Consider the following 23,267-nt stretch of genomic DNA (forward strand, 5'->3'; position numbering starts at 1 on the left):
GTTCAAAGTTCAACAAAAAACAAAACTGAACCACAAGTCCCATGAGTGTGTTGCCATGACAACGGTAGAACACCGGCTCCATTAAATTATGAGTATAAATGTCCACCGCACATCATATCCCCCTCGACTTCACTGAGAAAGGACCTCCAACTCTTCAAGAGGCCGCTGTCTCAGTTCCTATAAGAAACATACCAATGTAAGTCATGTAGACACAAAAAAAAAAACAGACAAAATCTTTCCTGAATCACTGTAAGCAAAAACTGCAGTTATGGGAAACAACAATGGAAAATTGTCAACATCATCAATCACTACAAGTGCAATACAATACATGAGAGCACGTATATACTAGTAATATGAATAACAATCAGTACATGAGAGCATGCATATATAAATAATAAGAATACCACCATCATACCGAATCCAAACCATAGATTCTGGGTGGGTAGTACACGGAATACGTGTGGGGAGGGATATTCCTCGCCTCCGTGTCCTTAACAGAATTGAAACTTTCCTTAACATTAGCTAGGAAATTTCGCATTCTATGGCAGGACCGGAGGCAAGGATTATGCAAGTTCAAAGCTTACTCACCACCAAGGAAGCTGCCTCATGGATCAGTTTGAAGTAAAATATTTTAAAAACCGACTCGAAGGACCAATCCGCCGCATTCATGATGTCCTCCAACCTACCGCCAACGTAGACCGCTTTGGAGGCCGTGGCACCTCTTGTGGAATGGGCACCAAAAATACGTATGTCAATACCGGCTTCTGCTAGGATCCATCGGACCCAAAGCGCAATGGTAGGGGAAGAAACCGCTTTAAAGGGCTTCTTGATAGCAATCAACAATTGGTCTTCGCCCACAGGACGAAAATCCGCAATCAACTCCTCATACGTCTTCAAGCAACGTACAACGCATAGTTTAGGAGCAAAAGGGAACACCGGATAAGATACCGACCTGGTATTACATTTGGTCCTACGGGACACTGTAAAGGTTACGCCCTCTGGAGAAAACACTCTACCTGACACATCCAGAGCCCTGACGTCTGAAACCCTTTTGCAAGAAATGAGGCACAGCAACATCGCTAGTTTAGCTGACAACTCCTTCCTGGACAGAAGATGATTATCCCATAATTCCGAATATCTTGGTACCGGAGGATTGGAAAGGCTGATGCCTTTAAGAAGTTTACACACCCAGGGATTAACTCCCACCGGTTGATTATCAAGAAGGGGGTGACCCGCAGAAATAGCCGAGCGGAAGGAATTCACCGTGCAATAAGACAGGCCAGCTGCTGCCAGTTCCGCTAAGGAATTTAGGATGTCAGTAACGTGGGCCCCCATGGGATCTGTATGCCTGTCCATACACAAGTAAGCCCATCGAGACCAAGCCGATCTGTATCGCTTGCCAGTTCCTGCAGCCCAGGCCTGGGCGATGAAACACTGAGCTTCCTGCGAAAGTCTGTGATCAAACCAGCGAGTCCTTAAATCTTCCCGGCCACCAGATGCAGATGGCCCTGGAGGACCAGAGGATGGAACTGGCCAAGCGGATCCCGAAGGATCGAAGAGGATGCTGAAAGCCGAAGAGGAAAGTCTCACGAGAGTTCCAGACGAGTGGGGAACCAAGCCTGGGAGCGCCATAGGGGTGTCACTAGAATCACGGTCGCTTCCTGACTTCGGACTTGGGCTGACACTCTGGAAACTAGCAGGAAGGGGGGAAAGGCGTGACCCTGAATCTGGCTCCAGTCCTGAAGGAATGCGTCCACTGCCTCTGCCCCCGGATCTGGACACAAGCTGAAGTACCGGGGAATTTGTGTGCTCCACCTGGAAGCAAAGAGGTCCACCGTGCAGGGACCCCACCGAGCCATGATTGCCCTGAAAACCGACGAATCCAGCTTCCAATCGCTGGAGTCCTAAAGGAATCTGGAGTTCCAATCCACAAGAGCATTTAGGGAGCCGGGCAGAAACTCCACCGTGACCGAGATCTGGTGCGCCAGGCAAAAGTGCCAAAAATCCTTCGCCAGATCTGCTAGAGCCCTCGACCGAGTGCCCCCCAGATGGTTGATATAATGGACTGCCGATACGTTGTCCATCCGAAGGAGAACCACGCATGAGACCCGGTCCAAGGTCAAGGATTTGATTGCAAATGAGCCCGCTAACAGCTCTAGACAATTGATATGCATATTGAGTTCCTGAGGGGTCCGACGTCTCCCGAAGGACACATCCCCGGAGAGAGCTCCACATCTGTGTAGGCTGGCATCCGACTCTATGACTAGGTCGGGGGAGGACCTGAAGATGGCCCTGCCATCCCATGCCTCCATGTGGTCCAACCACCATTGTAACTCCATCTTTGCCTCCGAATTGAGAGAAATCAGCTCTGAATACATCAGCCCGTGGCACAGGTGATGAGCCTTGAGCCGCTGCAAAGCCCTGTAATGAAGGGGGCCTCGGAAAAGAGCCTGGATCGAGGAGGAAAGTAACCCCACCACTCGGGCTAACTGATGTAGCTAAATTATGTCGCGCCTCAGGACTATCCGCAACTCTTTCTTGATCTTGGAGATCTTCTGCAGCAGGAGACTGAGGGATGCGGCCTGGGAGTCTATGAGGAATCGCAGAAAAAACATTGTCTGCGAAGGCAGCAGATCGGATTTCTGTTGGTTGATGACAAACCCCAGGTCCTGCAGAAGAACAATAGTCATGTTTGCGTTGGATAGTAGTTGTGGCCTGGATTGATCCATCAGAAGTATATCATCCAGGTAAATGATGAGGCAAACCCCCTGAGAGCGAAGGAACTCTACCACCGGTTTGAGTAACTTGGCAAAACACCAAGGGGCTAACGAGAGTCCTAACGGGGGAGAGGTGAATTCAAACACTTGACCCATCCAGAGAAACTGCAGGAATGTGCGATGAGGGGGAGTGATGGGAACCGTTAAATACGCATCCTTGAGGTCCATGGCAGGAGGATATCCCGAAGCATGTATATACCCTCCATCTTGAAGTGCCGGTAAACAACCCAATCGTTGAAGGAACGAAGGTTGATCAGCGGACGAAAACCTTTGTCCTTTTTCTCCATGAGAAACAGTTTGCTGACGAACCCTCTTGGGTGAAGAGAGGAAATACAAATGGCCCCTTTAAACCTCTGCGTCTATAAGACCTGCGTCTGAAGCTGAAAAGCTTAAGGGTCTGGGAAGATCCTGCTGAACCGGGATTCCCCAAAACTCTATATGGAAACCCTATACCGTCTGCAGCACCCACACATCGGAGGTTATAAGTTCCCAGTTCTGTTTGAACAGGTGCAACCTTCCTCCCAATTCTAAAGGGGAAAAAGGGATACTCCTTACCCGAAGTGCCGCCTGGGGCATTGGAAGCTCCTCTCGCAATCCTACTCGCTCTGCCTCTCCCTTTTCCCCTGTCGGGGAAGAAGGTTCCTTGGTGGCCGTCTTGCCAACCCGGCTGCCTGTAGGGCACAGGGCCTTGCTGGGGCTGGCGGCCAGAAGAGCGACCCTTGCCTCCTCCGGCCCCGCCAAAAACCTTGCCCAGAAAAATCTTTTTTATCGAGGACTGAGCCTTATCGAGGGCCGAAAAAGTGGCCACAAATTTTCCGAGCTCCTTTACGAATGAATCTCCAAACAGTTGGCCTTGGGCCACCGCCTCCGAGGACGAAAGGTCCCCTAACTTAGGGTCTATTTTAATCAACAAAGAGCGGCGTCTCTCAGCCGAGATGGCACAATTGGCATTGCCAAGAAGACAAATAGCCCTCTGTGCCCATCCTGTCACAACCTCGGTTTGAAGTGGTGTACTTGACTGCTTGTCACGTTCCGCCAATTGAATGATTTGGGTCAGAGGCCCTACAATTTCTAGGAGCTTGTCCTGGCATGCCCGCCAGGACCGGTCTATACCCTTCTTAGGATCCCTCATGTACTTAGCAAAAAAGGTGCACATCTTGGGATCAATCTCCGGGGTGGCCGCCACCTTGTCAGTCAGGGTAGGACGTGGACACTCGGCCTTCAACCTGGCCCAAACCTCTTTATCTAAAGGCTGGCAGATCTTGCTCGCCACGTAGTCCGCCACCTTGCCATCCGGGTGCCATTCTGAGGAGCAAGGGTGATATATTCCTTCCGGCTCAAACATGTCAGAATCTGAATCACCTGGATCCTGAGTATCTGGCAATGAGGCACCCGGACGCCAGGGATGGCCAGATTCAGCTTCCTCAACCGAGGAAGAGTCTCCCTCAGAATCCCCTGCTAAGTCCGGTTGTGATCTAACAAGGAGGTCCAATTTATGGTGGAGCTTCCCACCGATTGCTCTGGGTAGAGAACCCTCCCGGCAGGGTAGAGTAGCTTGCGCGTGTGCACTCTTGTAGGGTACCTCAAAAAGGGGGTCAAAATCCCCAAGCTGTCCTGAGGCGTGCTTGGTTGATGCCTTGGGAGAAGCACCAGGTGCGACCCCCGTCGCCCCAAAAATGCCCAGCCCTCTGGAAACTTGTTCCGCAAGCTACGCCACGATCTCCTTGATGGGAGCGAGAACCTTCGCGATAGCCTGCAACAGCAACACGTCCACCCCTGGGGGTAGGACGCGATGAGAAGGGCCCTCACCAGGGGACATGATGGGGAAAGAGTCATGCTCTTGTGCGGGCTGCATACTGGGACCCCGAGGATAAGGACAGATCACACCCAAAAAATAATAGGGTAGCCCCCCAAGCCTGTCCAATAGGCCAACTAGGTCCAAGACCTTACAAGATATGTATAGGGCCCACTTAACACTTGTAATAATTAATCAGGAGGGACTTCCCACTCCGGGGTGCACACTGACCGCAAACGAGGTGTTTATTGGGGGGTGGGAGGGGTTAAAAAAGAGCCTGAGCCCTTAAAACCCCTAGCGCACTGAAATCTCAAAGCGCCGAGCGCAAAGCAACTCTTGTACAATGAAATGCGTGAAGAAAAAGGATGCGCGTCCTCTATAGGGCCTGACGCGCTACCGCAATCAAGCCCTCGAGCTTCAAAAGGAGCCTCCCACACCGCGGTAACGCATCCTAGCAACAAGGTTGCTAGAACAATACTGCTGCTAGTAAGTGCGATCAAGAATACACAATGTGAAAGCCAAAACACACTTCAAACAAAAGGTGTGCAAAGAGCAGAAAGGCACTTATCTGTCCTCTGAGCAGTGAAGAAAGAGGGGGATATGACGTGCGGTGGGCATTTATACTCATATGTTAATGGAGCCGTTGTTCTATGGTTGTCATGGCAACGCACTCTAGGGACTTGTGGTTCAGTTTTGTTTTTTGTTGAACTTTGAACTTGCTGTATAATAAAGAGTGAAGAAAGAACTAAATAATCCTCGCCTCTGGTCCTGCCATAGAATTAGGAGTGTAAGTCTCCACCTCCCAATTAGTTTGCAACACTTGAGTGTGATGTTACTACTCTAACGCCACTCTCCGCTCTCAGTTCCCACTTAATCATCCAATGCCCAACCCTTCCCACACAGTACTGCAATTTATACGAAGAACAGTATTCCAACATGAGCGTACATCAAAATAAGGGTGGTGCTTTATACTGTGAGAGCAATGCTCAAACACTTGGAATGTAGCCAAAATATTGAACTCAACAGGGACAAAAAAAGTGCACTGTGCAATGTTAAAACGAATTAGATAAAAATAATACACTTGTTTAAAAACAAATGCTAATTAAACACAAAGCGGGTGTATGAACCAAGCCTGCTTCTGACAACCCTCTTAAAGCTATACCTGGCACATCCGCACTGCCGCTTTAGAGAAGTAGGACTGTAAGGCTCCACCTCCTAATTAATTTGCAACACTAGGGCGGGTTCTTGCTAATCTAATGCCAGTCTCGCTCTCAGTTACCCCCTTTAATTACCCAAATACCCGGCCCTTCCTACACAGTAGTGCAATTTATACTAGCAAGAGTATTCCAACGTGAGAATACATCAAAATACAAATCTGGTGCTTTATACCATGAGCAAAATGCTCAAACCTCTCCGAACATAACCAAAAATAATGGACCCGGCAAGTACGAAAAGTACACCATGCAATGTTAAAACGAATTAGATAAAAACAACACACTTGTTTAAAAACAAATGCTAATTAAACACAAAGCGGGTATACTAACTAAGCCTGCTTCTGCCAACGTATTAAAGCTATATCTGGCACATTTGCGCTGCGAACATAGGCTCTCATTACAACCCTGGTGGTCGGTGATAAAACAGCGTTAATACCGCCAACAGGCCGGCGGTAACAAAATTGAATTATGACCACAGCGGACACCGCTCACACAGACAGCCACTTTAACACACCGACGGCCACAGCGATACCAACAAGCACCGCGGCGGTAACCGCCAACAGCCAGGCGGAAGACAATGTACCACCCACTGTATTACAACAGGCCTATCTGCCACCTTTTCCGGGGCGGTACGAACAACATCAAAAGCACGGCAGAAACAGTGCACAGAAGGGAAACGACTCACCCCTGGAGACTCAAGGAAGAACCACGCCGTCATGGAGCCCGAGTTGCAGGTGTTCCCCATCCTCGTCTATCTCCTTCTTCACCATGAATACCAATGCCGGTGAAGATGACCACAGTGAATACTGCCGCCTAGCACACAAGGGAGGGGAGAGGAAAAAGAGAGTGACACACACACACGCAACACGCAACACCCCCACCCCCACCCCCAAAACCATATACACAAACAGATGCAGTAACATTACGTATACATCCCGTACCCCTTAGGAATAATACAAGGGCAAAAGGAATTGATTAAAGTGAGTGTAATAAGATAAAATGCTAGAAAATTGTGCTTCAAAATCAAAACAGTATATGCATACATATAAATGGAGGGACACAGCCCAGTCCACAATGTCCATGGGCCACAGGGCCACATCATATATGTCAAGGCCCCACTTGAGTCATGCAACAACACGGAGAGAACAGCATCAGGTCGAAAATACACAGGCACCTCAGGGGGATGGGGAACGGGGGGCACCTCAGCAGGGAAGATGGAACAACACCACTGGTCCTGGAGGGGGCAAGATGCCCATCACACTGTCCTGGGGAGTGCAAAGCCACGGTCTCTCTAGTGGGTGGTCTGCCCACTGGCTGGTCCTGGAGAGTGTAAAGCCACAGTCTCTCTAGTGGGGGGTCTGCCCACATCTTGGTCCTGGGGAGTGCAAGACAAAGTCTCCCTAGTGGATGGCTTATCCACTGGTTCTGGACAGGGCTTTGTGCCCAGTATGCTTCATCCTGGCAAGGAGGGGGTGAATGGATGACTTCTTCCACTGGTTCTGGAGGGGGCTTTGTGCCCAGTGTGCTTCATCCTGGCAAGGAGGGGGTGAGTGGATGGCTTCTTCCACTGGTTCTGGAGAGGGCCTTGTGCCCTGTAATGCAGCACATGGGGAGTGCAAGTTCACAGTCTCTCACCTGGGTGTCACACCCACAGGATTTGCATGATCTAGGATGCACTACAGTCCATGGAGGCAGGACTACACACTGCCCGCCGGCAGTGACAGCTGCTCAGTTGTGGCAGTGGCGTGGCTGCTGGCGGTGCTGGCAGTGGTGGGGGGAGGCTCCTGCCTCTCACTTGCAGCCTCGGATGGCTGCCCACTGGGGCTGCTGGCAGTGGTGGGGGAAGGCTACAGCCCTTCCCCTGCAGCCTCGGACGGCTGCCCACTGGGGCTGCTGCTGCTGGCACTGCTGCAGGCAGTAATGCTGGTGGCAGTGCTGGTGTCGGGAATGCCCATGGTGGGGGGAGGCATAAGCCCTTCTCCTGCAGCCTCGGATGGTTGCCCACTGGGGCTGCCGCTGCTGGCACTGCTGCAGGCAGTGATGCTGTTGGCGGTGCTGGTGTCGGGAATGCCCATGGTGTGGGGAGGCTCCAGTCCTTCCCCTGCAGCCTCGGATGGCTGAACCGCCATGGTTCTTGGAGTGAGGGCTGCATGAATCCATTTGTGAAACCCCCCCACACTTGACAGCTGTGTTCGCCACTAGGATAACCTGGTAAAGTCCATGCCATCTAGGCTCCAGACATGATTTTCAAACATGATTATTCACCAGGACCCAGTCACCAGGACTAAGCTGCTTCAGACGTTTAGAGACAGTAACAGCTTCAATCTGGTGGGACACAGAATGGACATCATCAGCTAGTCCCTTGCAATAGTCAAGAACCGTCATCTGTAATGTTTACAAGCACATTTACAGTCACTGCAGGCAGTCTCATGGCTCTCCCCATGATCAACTCATAAGGCGACAATCCTATTTTTATGTCAGGGACACTGCAAAGGCTCATTAACACAAGAGGCAAAGCATCTGGCCACTTCTGACATGTTAATGCACACACTTTGGTCAATCTGGCTTTCAACCTCCCATTCACCTGTTCCAAGATGCTAGAAGCCTCTGGCAGATGAAAGCAATGTAGTCTTTGGTCCACCTGTAATGCTGCACACAACATTCTGAGAACCTCGTTATTGAAATTAGTTCCTCGGGCTGACTCCAATGAAGTCAAGAAACAAAACCTAGGTATCAACTCCCTCAACAATAATTTGGCTACTGTGAGACTGTTGGTTCTCATGGCAGGGTAGGCTTCTGCCCAGTGAGAGACGATACACAAATCAACAGGACATCTCTCAGCCTGTTGCACACAAGCATGTTTATGAAGTCCATCTACATTCTGTTGAATGGCACTCCTGATCTTCCTATGTGGGTCAGTGTCACAGAAGCTCTTTTCCCTATGTTCATCTGTTTACACACAACACATCTGTGGCATAATTCTTCAGTTTCAACCTGAATAATGGGTTGAACCAATGCTGTCTAAACAAACTCACCATGGAGTCCCTCCCAATATGAGCAGGTCCATGGAAATGCATTGGCATTGGGGATAGTATGCTGTTAGGCAACACTGGTCTGCCATCTACAGAAACCCATATATCACCATCTCGCTTTACACATCCTGCTGTGATCTAGCTCTGCTGTTCCGCTTCTGAAACTTCCTCCTGCAATCTCTTCACTTCCTCCGAGATATCAGTTGCTGACAACAAAAGGTTATAGTTGGTCTCACCTTCCGATTCATGCACATACTCACCTTTGAATGTTTGTGACCCACAAACACAATATCAAGCAACCTGATCCATGTGTTGGGTGTCCACAGTCAAATAATCATCACTGCCACAGTGAGCAGAACATTTCACGACAGAAATGTGTGCAGGAAGCTCTAGAGCTTCCAATAGTCTCATAACGTAGTCCCCATTATGAATGGGGAAGCCAGATGACGTCATGAACCCTCGTTGTGACCATAAATGCCCAAAACACCAAAGACCTACTGGCTATCTGTAGATAAAGTCACTCTCAACTGGTCAGAGATACAGCAAGCTCTAGTAACAGTTACCAATTCTGCCACTTGTGCAGAAAACACCCCTTCAAACCAGGAAACTTTGACTACTCCTGAGACTATACAAACTGCACAAGTAGCTCTCAGGTTTCTCTCATTGTCTCTTAGACATGACCCATCCAGAAATAGTAAGTAATCAGATTCTATCATTGGCTCAGCCCGAGTATCTGATCTTCACTTGGTGAATAGTTCAGTAACATCAAGGCAATTATGCTCATCCTCTCCATCATCATTTTCACTCTCCTGGATAGAAATGAGAGTAGCAGGATTCAAAGTAGCACATCTCTTAAGGGTAACATTTTCAGCGACAATTATAATCTGTTCATACTTCGTCAAGCAGCTCTTGGTAAGGTGTGGAGTGCGAGTATGTGTCAACAATGTCTCAGGTCAATGTGGCACAAGAGCAGTCAGGGGATGATCCATCACAATACTTTAGCACCATTCGATGCTAACACCTATGGCTGCCAAGACTTTAAGACAATCGGTCAGTCCTATGGTCCCAGGGCTAAGAGTAGCAGAGAAGTATGCAACAGGACGTGTCGCATTTCTGTGCATCTGTGTAAGCACTGAGAGAGTGCAGTCCTCCCTCTCAATGCAGAAAAGTGTAAAAGCTTTATTGTAATCAGGCATTCTTAGTGCTGGGGCATGACAGAGACTTCCTCTCAGCTTTAGGAAGGTAAGCAAACAGTTGTTATCCCATGGTATTGTATCATCCTTCTGTGTCAGTCTTTGTAAAGACTTGGCCACTAGGGAAAAGTTGGGTATTCACTGGTGACAGTAGCCTGCCATTCCCCAAAACATCATGACTTCTCTCTGTGTGGTTGGCAGATTCATTTTAGGAATTACCGTGGTTCTTTCTTGTGACACCTTCCTCACTCACTTGCCAGTGTGATGTCAGAGACACAGAACTTCTCTCTGGCTATACTGCAGCTTACTCGGGGGTCACTTTACGTCCATTCTCAGCTAATGGTTCAGTAATGTAATGGTGCAAGCTTCTTGAGTCTCTGAAGCCATGAACAGGTCACCAATACACTGAAGTAGAACAGACATATAGGGCATGATCAGGGCCTCAAGATTCTTTTTGAGGCTCTGGTTAAAATTGAGGGGCTCTCTGTATATTCTTGTAGGACTAGGCGCCATGCCGAAACACAGTTCAGGAACCAAAAAGGCAAAGAGGCACTGGCTGACCTCATGCAAGGGAAAATAAAAAAATGCCTAACACAAATCGATAACAGTGAACCACTCACCCACACATGGAATTGAAACAAAATCAAAGACTGTACTCTATACCACAGCACAATAGGTAATAACAATATTGTTAATCCTTCTCAGTTCCTGCAGTATGCAGTACTTACCATTACTTTTGTAAGCCCATAATGTGTGAATTACATGAACTCCCCATTATCTCTTTCAAAATGCCTTGCTGTGCCGTTGATTCAATCACAGGAGAAATTTCAGCAATTGTTTCAGGGGTCAGACTGTACTGTGAGGTTCTTGGATACTCAACATTGGGCTTTACTTTTTATGTGAACAGACTCCTTTTATGAGACCAATGTCCTTTCCTGAAAAGTCCCAGGTCTCAGGATCCACCATATTCCTATGATCTGGTGGTAAATCCTCAGATTTTATTATTGGACATAACTCAATCTCTGGCCTTTGATTTATCAATTTAAACCCTGCATCTTCATCATGGGTCTGTAAAATGACACCATTCATTGTGCAATAGATAGTGTAATTTATCTTGCACAATAAATCACATCCTAGTAAACTCACAGGACTCGAATCACACACCACACACTGGACCTCAAAGGACCCTATTTTAACAGGCACTTCTTCTGTTACGGGGTTTGTTATTTGCTGATTTTTGACTCCTACAACTTGGATTATTTTTCCTGGGAGGGGTAGGTTTGGAACTTCCACTGTTCAAAGAGAAGAGCAAGTAGCACCAGTATCAATCAGGAAAGATTGGAGTGGCCATTCACCTCGCCATCTAAGAATGGACCATTCTGGTCTACCTCTAAGATAGCACCAAGTATGCAATCTTCCTCTCCCTCGGGCGCCATCATTGTGACTGGTCAGAAGTGTAGGCCTCAAAGGCATCAAACACAGGAAACTGCTGAAAGGGCTTCTCATTTTGGAAGGAGTTTTGGTTTAAATTTGGGACAGGATATTTGAATTAAATGGAGGACCATTTGCACTTTGCTACAACATTGTGGCTTGTGGAATCTGCATTACTAGAGATTGGGACACATTAGAATTTTGCATTCTCTGTCTCAGTACCTTTTGTGGCTGTACAAGATTGTTACTCTGGGGTTGTACTAATCCTGAACTCTGAATCTGGTTCTCATTCATCATTCCCACTTCTAATGGCCTAACTTGTTGCAATAATGACAAGGATGCAGTCTCTTCAAAGTAACCACATCAATCCCAGTACTCAGGTTAATTGGAACACTACAACCTCTACCTTGTTGCGGGAACCTATTTCTACCTTTTATTACAGGAACTCCCTGTTGATACACTCCTTGCATAGAACCAACATTCCCTACAAAGGTTTGACTTCGACTTCCTCTCTGTGCTGCTTTCATTTGTGCCACAATCAACTTCTCCTTCAACTGCTTGTTTCATTTCCAGTTCATCACTACAATATTTTGCATATCTCAGGATCTCATCAACTGACTTATTATGGCAACCGCTCAAGTGTTGCAGAATCACTTAGCTAATTTCGGGTCTCAATCCTGTCATAAACCAGGACACACAATTTTCCATGTCTTTAGCTTCAGGAGTCTCCATTCCTCTGTCCCCCTTGAACATCTTCAACAATCTCTCATAATAGGCATGGTCTGATTCTTTAGACTCCTGGGTCGTCCTGTCAATTTTAACCCTATCAATGTCTTTGGCTGGTGTCTTCCCTTTTCAAAAGGTTATCACCTTCTTTACTTTTTCATCGACAATGGTGAAGACACATTTGTTGTTGGATTTCTCTAGGCCTTGTTTCTGGCCACTCCAGAGCCCCTTTATATTCTGCCCACAAGTCACTCAGGACCACACTATCAAAGAAGGTATTTAAATCCACCTAGAAAAATGTGTGAAATCTTCACAAACTGCTCAACCTGTTTACACCATTCCACTGGCTTTTCTCCCAGTTTTGGAAATTAATTTGTGAATGATGCAAGATCACTCATAGTCGAAGGCATTTGGACATAACCTGCACCAGGTTCTTTCCTCAATGGAAAATTTTATTCCATGAGTACCAATTTCATGGTTAATAATTAATTGTAATACCCGGATGAATTGAGAATAACAACGATTCGGGGGGGGAGCAACATGGTGGTCGTGTAATCGCGAGGCTTCCTGCCCAGCCCACTCGGTATCCGAGGCCGCAGTTGGTGCCGCGCTTGCGGCTGAGCAGTATCGGGAGCGGAGGCACTGTGAAGAATCGCCGGCAAACCTCCGGCGTCCCGGGGGGATTTCGGCCGCGGAAAGGAGGTGAGAGCGGCGGCAGAGGCAGAGGCGGCGGCTCTCAACTAACGGCGTGCGCGGGAAACAGCGCAAACCTAGGAGCCGTCTCGGAGCAGGGCGGCTGAAGCCTGATCGCGGGCTGGAATCTTACAAAAACTTTATGGCCGCTCGGGCCTAACAATGCAGAAACAATGCGAGGGGGTTTGCTTTCAGCAAGATGGTGAAGGCGCAAAATGAAAGGTCTGCAGCTTGTGCTCACGGGAGCTTCGCGCCGCGTCTGGCTGCTGTTTTAGCTACAGCATTCATCAAGTTAGCTACGGGCAGTGTTGACTGTCGCTCTACGGTATCAGCGGCGCGGATGCTATAGCAAAGGGAATTCCCCCCGGACATCAGCATTTTAGTGGCAATTGTTTTGTTACTTATTAAGTGGTTGCACTCTCTTTCGCCGCAATAGCCACCATAAAGGACTCTGCGCATACCTGCACCCGTTTCTGCTGCCATCTCTGTCATAACATGACAACAATCAAGGGCGTGGAAGGAAAATAGAGGAGAAATGATCTGGAAAAAGTGTTGAAAAGACTCTATTACCCAGGGGAGAGAAGAGGAAGAATCCTAGGAAGTGTCAATGCTTCCAACCACACATAGTAATGTATTATGGCATATGACTACCCCCGCACGGCCATTAAGGAGTGTGATTAAGCAAACAATAACAGAGGTATTGGCGGTAGCGGTGGGCATAACAAGACTCATCAGATTACTATCTCAGACTATAACAATAAATATGGCACCCAAAGTTAATAGGCATCTGGGAGATAAAAGCGAGGGCGCTAAGATCGCACGCTCTGGCAGGGGAAAAGGAGAGTCAGCAGGCTTAAATAAACGCTTAACGTCTACAACTGGTAAAGCGGGTGGGGAAAATACATCTACTTTAGGATTGATGAAAGATGCCAAGATGAGTGCTAAGATAAGCGACAGCACTACCTCCCTGTTGGAAAACAAAATGAAAGGTAAAAATCAATCTACTATAATGGCTTTTCTGGCCGGTGGGGTACAAGGTGCCTCTGCTGCAAATGCAATCCCCTCCCCTGAAAATAATTGGTCAGGAAAAGGATCTACTCCCCTAGACTCAAGTATGGGAAACCAAGATCATTGTGACAAACCCATAGAAAGCCCATCAGAAAATCAGGACATCAGCCGGGAAGCAATCGGAAAAGTGCTCAGTCTCCCCGGAAATGGACAGCTACAAATTCAACAGATGGAGCAAGGTGAACAGGTGGACCTTCAAAGTAAGGGGAGAATTGGAAGTCCATCAGGATACACAGCGGAGGAGAACGATTCTACCAACCCCTTAGGCAGCCCTAAAAAACGGGATAAAATTATGGGGGGGAAAATCTCCAACTAACTGACTGGGGGAGAGAAAGCAGTGACAAGTTTTACTCTCTGACAGAGGAGTCTGATCTCGGTAGCGCCGACTGCAGTTTTAGTGAAACTGATGAGAGTGAGACATCTGAAACGGGTAACAAATCTCCAAGTGGGGAACACACAGTACGTAAGGCTCGTCAACGGAAATTTGTTAAATCACGTTCTGGTCTACAAGAGGGCTCAGAAAACATGGCACCTATGAGTGGTAGGACTTTAAGGTGGGACTATTCGGGGATCGGCCTGGCAGATACTCCTACCAGTGGCAACCAAAGCCCCGCCAAAGATAAAAATGGAAGTGACCCGGGAGCTGCAGCTGGGAGCATTGGTAATTCTGGTAATGCTCACGCGATGGGTACCGAGGCGGGAATCCTGCAGTCAATTTACAGTTCAATTAAAGAGCTTCAAACGGAGACTAGGATCGAAAGTCGTCGGGCAAGGGTTGCCACAAAGAGGCTGCAAGGATCTGTTCGTAAGGTAGCGAAATCATGTATGGAAATTGAAGCTAAGCTATGCTCTATGGAAGATCGGATAGTGGCAGTCGAGGATGACATGGATACTCTCAAAGAGCAGAATGCTGCCCGAGACGGACAACTGACGGATGTGATGTGGAAAATAGAAGATTTGGAAAATAGACAGAGAAGGAACAATATACGATTTCTGGGTATACCAGAAGGACTAGAAGGGAACAATATACAGGCATACATGGTTAGTCTTTTGCGTGGGGCTTTTCCAGAACTGGGGAATCGGGATTGGGACAATGAGGTGCAGAGGGCTCACAGGTTCCCGATAAACCGACGGGAGGGGGGTCAACGGGCAGACTCTAAATACCCAAGAGTGATTCTGGTATATTTTGGGAGCTATCTGGTACGTCAAGAGATAGCTGATAAGACTCCTCCCAATACCCCACGCTCCTGCAACGGGGTTATCTTCTTTACCCGCCCCGATTTCTGTCACGCTACAGTGGAGCGGAGATGGCGGCTCCGGCAGCTTATTAAACCATTCTTCGAGAAAGGAGGGGAGGCTTATCTGTTGGACCCCACTAGGCTAAAAACAATAATGAGTGGAAAAACAAGAGTCTTCACGTCAGAAATTAAGGCAAAAGAATATCTGATGGGGGTGAATGTATAGAGTATGGAAGAAATAGGGAAGGAAGGCATAGGCACTCGGGGTACCGGTGGGTGGGGGTAGGTCGATGCATGCACGACACCAACATTCAGGCCATGTGGGGTCTGATTGCTCAACAGAATGGGGGGCCAGTATCAGGGGGGAGGGAGGGGGTCAGGGAGGGGGCAAGGGGCGACTAGCTCTGGGTGAGGGAAAGGGGATTGGGAAGTGGAAGGGGAAAGTAGGAGGGGTTGGGGGAGGAGCGATAGGGGTAAAACAGGGGAAGAAAAAGGAAAGGAAACGATTAGTGGAGGTGAGAGATAGGGGGCAAAGAAGTGGAAAAGGAAGGAGAGGGAATCTAAGAGATGGTGCAGTCAGATATGTTAACCTGAGGGACTTCAAAGAAAAAAGATTTGAAATTACAAAAAGGAAGGGGTATGGCTAGAATTGTGTCAATCAATATATGTGGACTGAATGATCCTCATAAAAGAAGGAGAGTTGCCGAAGAATTGAAAACTTTTAAGGCAGATATTCTTTGCCTGCAAGAAACACACGTGGAATATAAAAACTCTGGGATCCTCGGCTCACTTGGTTTGAAGGCAATTGCTTGGTCCAAACAAGAAACTAGAACTAAAGGAGTGGCGATTCTAGACCAGACTAGTAAATTATAATGTACTCGGCAAAAGGCCGATACTGGTGGAAGATGGGTAATAGTAGAATGTAGTTACGGCCATAATAGCTTTACAGTATGTTCCATATATGGGGTAGTTACGGATGATCCGATAGTAATTGATACCCTCGCTATCGAGCTAACCGGATGGGCCCCTCCCTATATCATATGTGGTGACTTTAACTTTAATAGCTCGTGGGAGGGACTACAGGATCTATTAGCACCCACAACTAAGAAGTATCAAGGGCGTAAAACTCGGGTGTATAAGGCAATGGGTGCTATTCAGCGAGAATTAGGGCTGGTGGATGCTTGGATAAAGTTGCACAAACCCGACCCCGGATATACTTATTACTCGGCTCCTCATGTGAAATTAGCTCGACTTTATTATTTTCTAATCTCCCCGGTATTTTTAAAACAAGCCAGGATTGAGTTATACTCACGGATGGTGTCAGATCATAATCCTTTACTGCTGGATGTGGAACTGGATGGGTTAGAACCAAAAGTCAGCAGATGGACATTCGAAAGGGGACTTTTAAAAAATCCAGAATATTGTGAGCATATGAGTAAGTGGATAACTGAATTCTTGGGGTTCAATCAGGGGTCAGCCTCAGTAGAGATTGTTTGGAACACTCTGAAAGCTGGTATTCATGGAGAAACATTAAGCTTTAGTATTAAAAGGCAGAAGGAGGCTCAAGGGAGAGTAATAGAGTCCCAAGCGAAGTTGCGGTGTGCAGAAAGACAGTTGGCTATAGCTATAGAAGCTGGAGTAGATATAAGGAAAGCACAGGAAGAGGTTGCCATAATAAAAGCGACAGCAAATGAGGCTACAGCCCAAAAAATAGCAGAGAAATATTTAATGCAGCGCGCGCAAGGGTTTGAGTTTGGAGAAAAAGTTGGGCGGCTGCTAGCGATTCGGGCAACCCAGAAAACAGCGGCTGGGGTAATTAGGGAGATCACAGACCGGCAAGGACGGGTAACGTCAGAAGTGGGCGGAATCAGAAAGGTGTTCCATGGATATTATCAGGAACTTTACGATGAAACATCAGCATATTCGGATGAAGATGCTTTAGAGTTCTTGTACCCCATTAAGATGGGAAAACTAGATAAGAGTGACAAGTCATGCCTTGGAGAACAGATAGATGTCTCAGCAATAGAAATGGCAATGAGCAATCTGCCCACAGGGAAGGCTACTGGTCCTGATTCGATCCCCCTAGAATTTTATAAAGTTTTTAAACTACCTCTGCTTCCGGTTATGTTGGAGCTGTATATTCAGGTACAAAATGGAGGGAAAATCCCCCCATCTTGGGATCTAGCTAATATAGTTATATTTCAGAAGAAGGGAAAACCCCCATTAAATCCAGCCTCATATCGCCCGATCACATTAATAAATAGTGATGCCAAGATATATTCAAAGATCTTGGCAGTCCGATTGTCATTGGTGATTAAAAAGTTGGTCTCTCCGCGGCAGCATGGGTTTATCCCAGGAAGAGATACAACTAATCATATCCAGAGAGTTTTAGCACACTTTGATTCAACGGAAGTTGCAAAAGAGCCTATGGCAGCTGTTTTTTTGGATGCAGAGAAGGCATTTGATCGGGTGAATTGGAAGTATCTGTGGTACGTTATGGAATATTATGGGCTAGGGAAGAAATTTATTACAGCAGTAAGGGCTTTATATAGATCCCCGGCTGTGAAAATACAACTAATGGGAGGACAATCTGAGACTATCTCGATTAGGAGAGGCACCAGGCAGGGGTGCCCATGTTTTCCTCTTCTGTTTGCTTTGTATATAGATCCTCTGCTGAGACAATTGGAAGAAAATAGTAAGATTCCACCAATCCATAGGCATGGATGGGATACCAAAGTCTTAGCATATGCAGATGATATAGCCATACTAACCCCCTCTCCTGATTCAGCACTGAGAGAGATTGAAGTGGTGACGAAAAAATTTGGAAGGTTTTCCGGATATCTGCTAAATGGAGCTAAGACACAGTTGCTGGCTAATCAATATACAAATATTAAAGATACACGGAGGGTGGATCATGCAGTATACTTAGGTATTAATATTACACCAAATGTAGATGAAGTTGTAAATTTAAATATAGATCCCACACTTGCCAAATTTAGAGAAGATGCATGCTGATGGAATAACCTACATTTAACCATTGTAGGACGATGCAATATGATAAAGATGATCTTCCTCCCGAAGTTGTTGTATCTATTTCGTGCTATACCATTGAACTTTACTAACTTAAAATTTAAAGAGATTGATAGAATAATCATGAGATTTATATGGGCATATGGTAAGTGTAGGAGATCGAGCAAATTTATGTCTCTCCCTCATGAAAGGGGTGGGTGGTCCTTACCGAATATAAAATTATATCAAATGGCAGCAGCCTTTCAGTATATGCGCCCGCTATTGGGACCTGACACAGAAGGAGCTATAAAGGCTGACAGCCCCAACATATACAAGCTGCAGATAGGAGCTGCAGCCAATGGGTGTCTGGTAACATACCATGAGCCTGGATATTATAAGAAAACTAGGTATAAAGTCTTAGAAGCGGCTCACAAGTGCTGTCGATCATGGTACAAAAAGAAAGGATTTGGTAGATACAACTATTATACCATGATCAAGAAGAATCCACTACTCCCTGAAATATTTCATGATAAATATATGGCAAAGTGGTGTACATCAGGTATAACCAGGTTAGGAAACTTCTTTGACAACTCGGGGGTCAATACGTTTCGAGATCTACAAGAACAGTATGGTCTACAGAAAATGGACTTCTTCAAATATCTACAGATAAGGGACTTTTTAGGGAAAAAAACAGGGGGGGTCCAGGGATTTAAAAGCAACCAATTGTTGAATGATATTCTGGCTAAACCCAGCATACCTATTAGGTCAATTTACCCTATTTTAATGATAGAACAAGCAGATGATCTAGAAAAGAACAAGGAGAGGTGGAGTAAGAAGTTGGCAGATGGTAGTAACAACTTTTTGAGATCACTGGAGTTGGGATACACTATTCTATTATCATCTTCCTTACAAGCGCAGCACTACAAGACTATGTTTGATCTGTATCATACACCAGCCCATCTCGCCAAATGGGGATGTGTGTCAGGAACAAACTGTCCAAGATGTGGGATGCACGGCTCAGATATCATACATATGATGGCTACTTGTGGGGAATTAAAAGCCTCAAGGGAAGGTATCCAATCTGTTTTGAAGGAGGTAGTGGGCTATGATCTTGTCCTTACACCTGAGATCATGGTCTTTGGGACTGATGGCGAAATCGCTGGACCACATAGAGCGTTTATCTTTGTAGCTATGGCGGTGTTACGAATCTGTATATCAACAGCATGGTTGGATCTACGACCCCCGTCCTGGCAACAATGGTTGGCTAGGCTGCTGTCTGTATATTACTTGGAGATGTCATTGTATGAACGGAAGGGGAGACAGGCCAGGAGGAAAGGGAAGACAATATGGGGTCTGTTTCAGGCTTGGATACAGGCCCATAATGATCGGGGCCACCCCCTTTTAAATTAATGGGCACCACTCCTAGATAGAATTTGAGGGGTGGCTAGGTTTTGTGTTTTGTATTACGTATGATCTAACTTGGCGATGTTTTTCTTCTCATCTCTTCCACCCTATATTCTATTATATTGTAAGCTTTCAGTGTATAATGACTTAAGAATATATGTGTTATATGTTTCCTTCCAATAATAAAAAAAAATAAAAAATAAAAATAAAAAAAAGAGAATAACAACGATTCATGCATCTGTTAAATAGTGTTTCTTCTTGAAAGAAACTCTATTTATTGGATGCATACAAAAAATGTAGTTACATTAATATAAAAACTATTCTCTATACTTTACCATGTGGGGTCTCCCTGTGGTAAAATATGGGGAAATGCAAAAATGGTTATTAAATTCGGAAAACGTTTGTAAAAATACTTTAAGCTAAATATTAATGTAACGTAATTTTATATATTTATTTTAAATGTCGAACTAAAGAAAACAAATGCTACAGCACTAATAGCTACATATCTGAAATACATCTTTAATGAGTGAAAATGTATTAAATTGCATTAACATTATTTTTCTCAAGTTTGAATGAAAAAATAAACTCACATCTAAAATAAAAAATAAAACACAAAAAAAAAAAAGGAAAATTTGAAGCACCCTCCCTATCCTGCAAAGGTAGAGGCAGCCCTTTCTTTGGCTTCTTTTAAGCTTTCATTTTCTTCCATCTGGTTTCCCATTTATCCAACTCTCTCCATTTCTATGCACTACCAATGAACTCTTTAATTTGCATTTTCATTCCTGGTGTTCTCATGTAGCAAATATCACTTTCATCAAAACACGTGATAACCTTTCTGCAATGACGTTCTTCAGTTTAAATCTATCTCATATGATTGGACTAATTCAGACAATTTATTGTGAGCTTGTCTTGCAAGTTTGGTTACATACTTACACATAAACACAAGCTTGTCTTTCTAGTAAATGTCTAATTTGGAAAGATCTAGATTACCTAGGATCATCTCATCCAATTCCTATTCAATTTGACCACGTCCACTGCATTTTCCTTCATTGGGGGTCTGAATTGGGGGTCTGAATTATTTATCTGCCTGACCCTGAACCTTCACTCTCTCTTGGGGACCCATTGAAAAATCTAATCTGGTAATCAAGTGCTTGTGAATTACTATTGCTCTATGTTTCTTCGCTGGGACAGCTGTTGACCACCCGAGGGGAATTCCAAATTTGCATGTTAGGATTTGGTAATCTTGGAGTAGACTCTCCCACAGGATTAAGTCCTGTGTGATTCATGTTTGACACCAGAGAGACATTCAAGAAGCATTCACCTGTTTTGGGACTAAAGGAGTTCCTCCTGTTCCTAGGACCACAGAAGTACTAGCTGACATACCTCCCCCGGTAGGGACTGTCAAGGTATGTGTTGTGGTTTCTACTGAATCAGGTTTATACATGGGAACTGTGGGACCAATTGTGACTGGAACTGCAATTGCATCTGTTGTATTGGGAACTATGGAGTTAACAAGAACACTACTCCCTGAACTCTCTCCTGCCTGATTCAGGCTATATTTACTGGATAAGTAGCTATTGAACAGTTTACACTGTCTACTGCACTACTCATTCCATCAGGTTGGGCCACATTATATGGAGGTAAAAATGCAGATAGCAACACATCAAGTGTATCATCGCTAGAACCACTATCACTGTCTTCATCTGAACTCTCTGAATTTCCTGTCCTTTCCTCGTTCTGTTTTTTCTTCTTTTTATCTTTCCTTGTCTCAAGTTCTTAACTCGTTAATGCAGGATATAATCTAGTTCCCTCTATCATATCAGACCTCCAACACTTCTGTTCTGCATCCCATCTAAAATCAACACAACTATTCACTGAGTTTAGAACTCTCCCTTGGAGTTTTTGCCTTTCCTTAACATGAGTGTTGTGCTCCCAAGCATTAAGTGCTTCAGACTGTGCAGGTGTAGGAGGTGACTTAATTACGTACAATAACCTTCTCAAATTTTCAATGATTCTCAAATTAAATGTGACATAGCGTGGACACATCAATGCATCTCCTTTCTCTGTAATCTTATGCCATTGGCTCAGCCAAACAAATGTGTGAAGTCCGGCATTTATAGTCATATAATGACCTGGTGTATCTTCAGGTGGTGCCTCTTCTCTTTCTTGAATAGGTATTCTTACGTCTTCCCTACTCAATTTTTTTATAGAATAAAGAATTTAATTTTTCCCACACTAATGTCAACAATCACAGATAGAATTTCAATTTTCAACCTGGAAATAATGTCTTTTCATCCACAGCTCTTGTTAGATGTTAACAACCAACAGCAGTGTGGCACTCTATGAGGTAATCAACCAATAATAGCGCAACACCACATCAACTGTCCAATCCCAGTGCACCACACTGTGATGTCTCTCTCACTCCTCACAACAACTCACCCTTGTTTACAATCATTCATGAATGCTACAATACAAGCAGAATAACAATTCCAAGCAATATTTCAACAACCTTGTCTGATCTTGTAAAGAATCAGTAGTATTCAAACGCACAAGAAATAGTCTGGAGTGACACTTTATAACTTACTCTGACTCACACTCAAGCTAAACCTTGACCGGCAGGGAATCACCTGGATTAGTGTATCTTCACCCCTATGCAAAAGGATCCACCACCAACCCCTCCTTACTCTCTTATTGTGTAGCTGACAGTGCCCCATGACTAACACCACATAACCTAGCAGACATTTCCAGCACAATATAGTCTACACTGATAACGTATTACTATCCCGAGATCTTAGGCTACGTGGAACCCCCGATAATCACTTCAATTTCTTGCGTTCAGCATTGTTCATCCACATAACAGCTTAAAACAACACTGCATCACATCACATCAGTTCAGAAAAACACTGCAATTGTCACAAAAGAAATTTCAACACGCGACCCTATTGATACTCACTTCTCTGCTGCTAAAACTTAATTCCAATTTCTGGAATACCACTGCTCCTCCGAATCAAGACGTGGACCTTGGGATCGGGAATGGGTTTGGGCAAAACTGGGCTCTTATACTAATACAATGACTCCCTCTGTCAGTAACAGAACAGTCCTCAGCTACCATCTGTGAGCAAATAAGAAGCTTGCTTACGATCACTACCCAGGCAGATCTTTTTACACTGACAGAGACAGCAAGGGAGTCAACAATATGAAGCAATTTGGATTTCTGTGAAGCCCATTTGGCCACTCAAAAAAGCCCCAAAATCTGAAATTTATGTTAAATAATTTAATTTCAATCAATAATCAATCAAATGTATATGCAGGTCCAAAAAAAGTAAAAGATGTACAGAATTACAGCTGGCAATCTGTAATATCGCAGTAGGTTTAGTCTCATCAAATTAAGATAAAAAACAATAACAACCACAGCAATACAGGAACTGGGAATTAGAAATAGGTGTTCCCTAAGGAAACCCCTTCTTTCTATTCAAAACATGAAATGATTTGGAAATCACCAAGTCAGAATTATGAGTCAGAAATAAGGATGGTTGGAATGGAGTTTCAGGGAAATTCAGAAATGCAAGAAGGTGTCAGCATAATGAAGGCTTCAGTAGAAGTCATCCAGTTCAAAGTCATAAGTTAAGTTGGCCTGACTTTAACTAAACCTTAAGGGCATATTTACAAGAAAGTGGTGCTTCATAG

This window comes from Pleurodeles waltl, chromosome 5, assembly GCF_031143425.1.
Source record: "Pleurodeles waltl isolate 20211129_DDA chromosome 5, aPleWal1.hap1.20221129, whole genome shotgun sequence".
NCBI lineage: Eukaryota > Metazoa > Chordata > Amphibia > Caudata > Salamandridae > Pleurodeles > Pleurodeles waltl.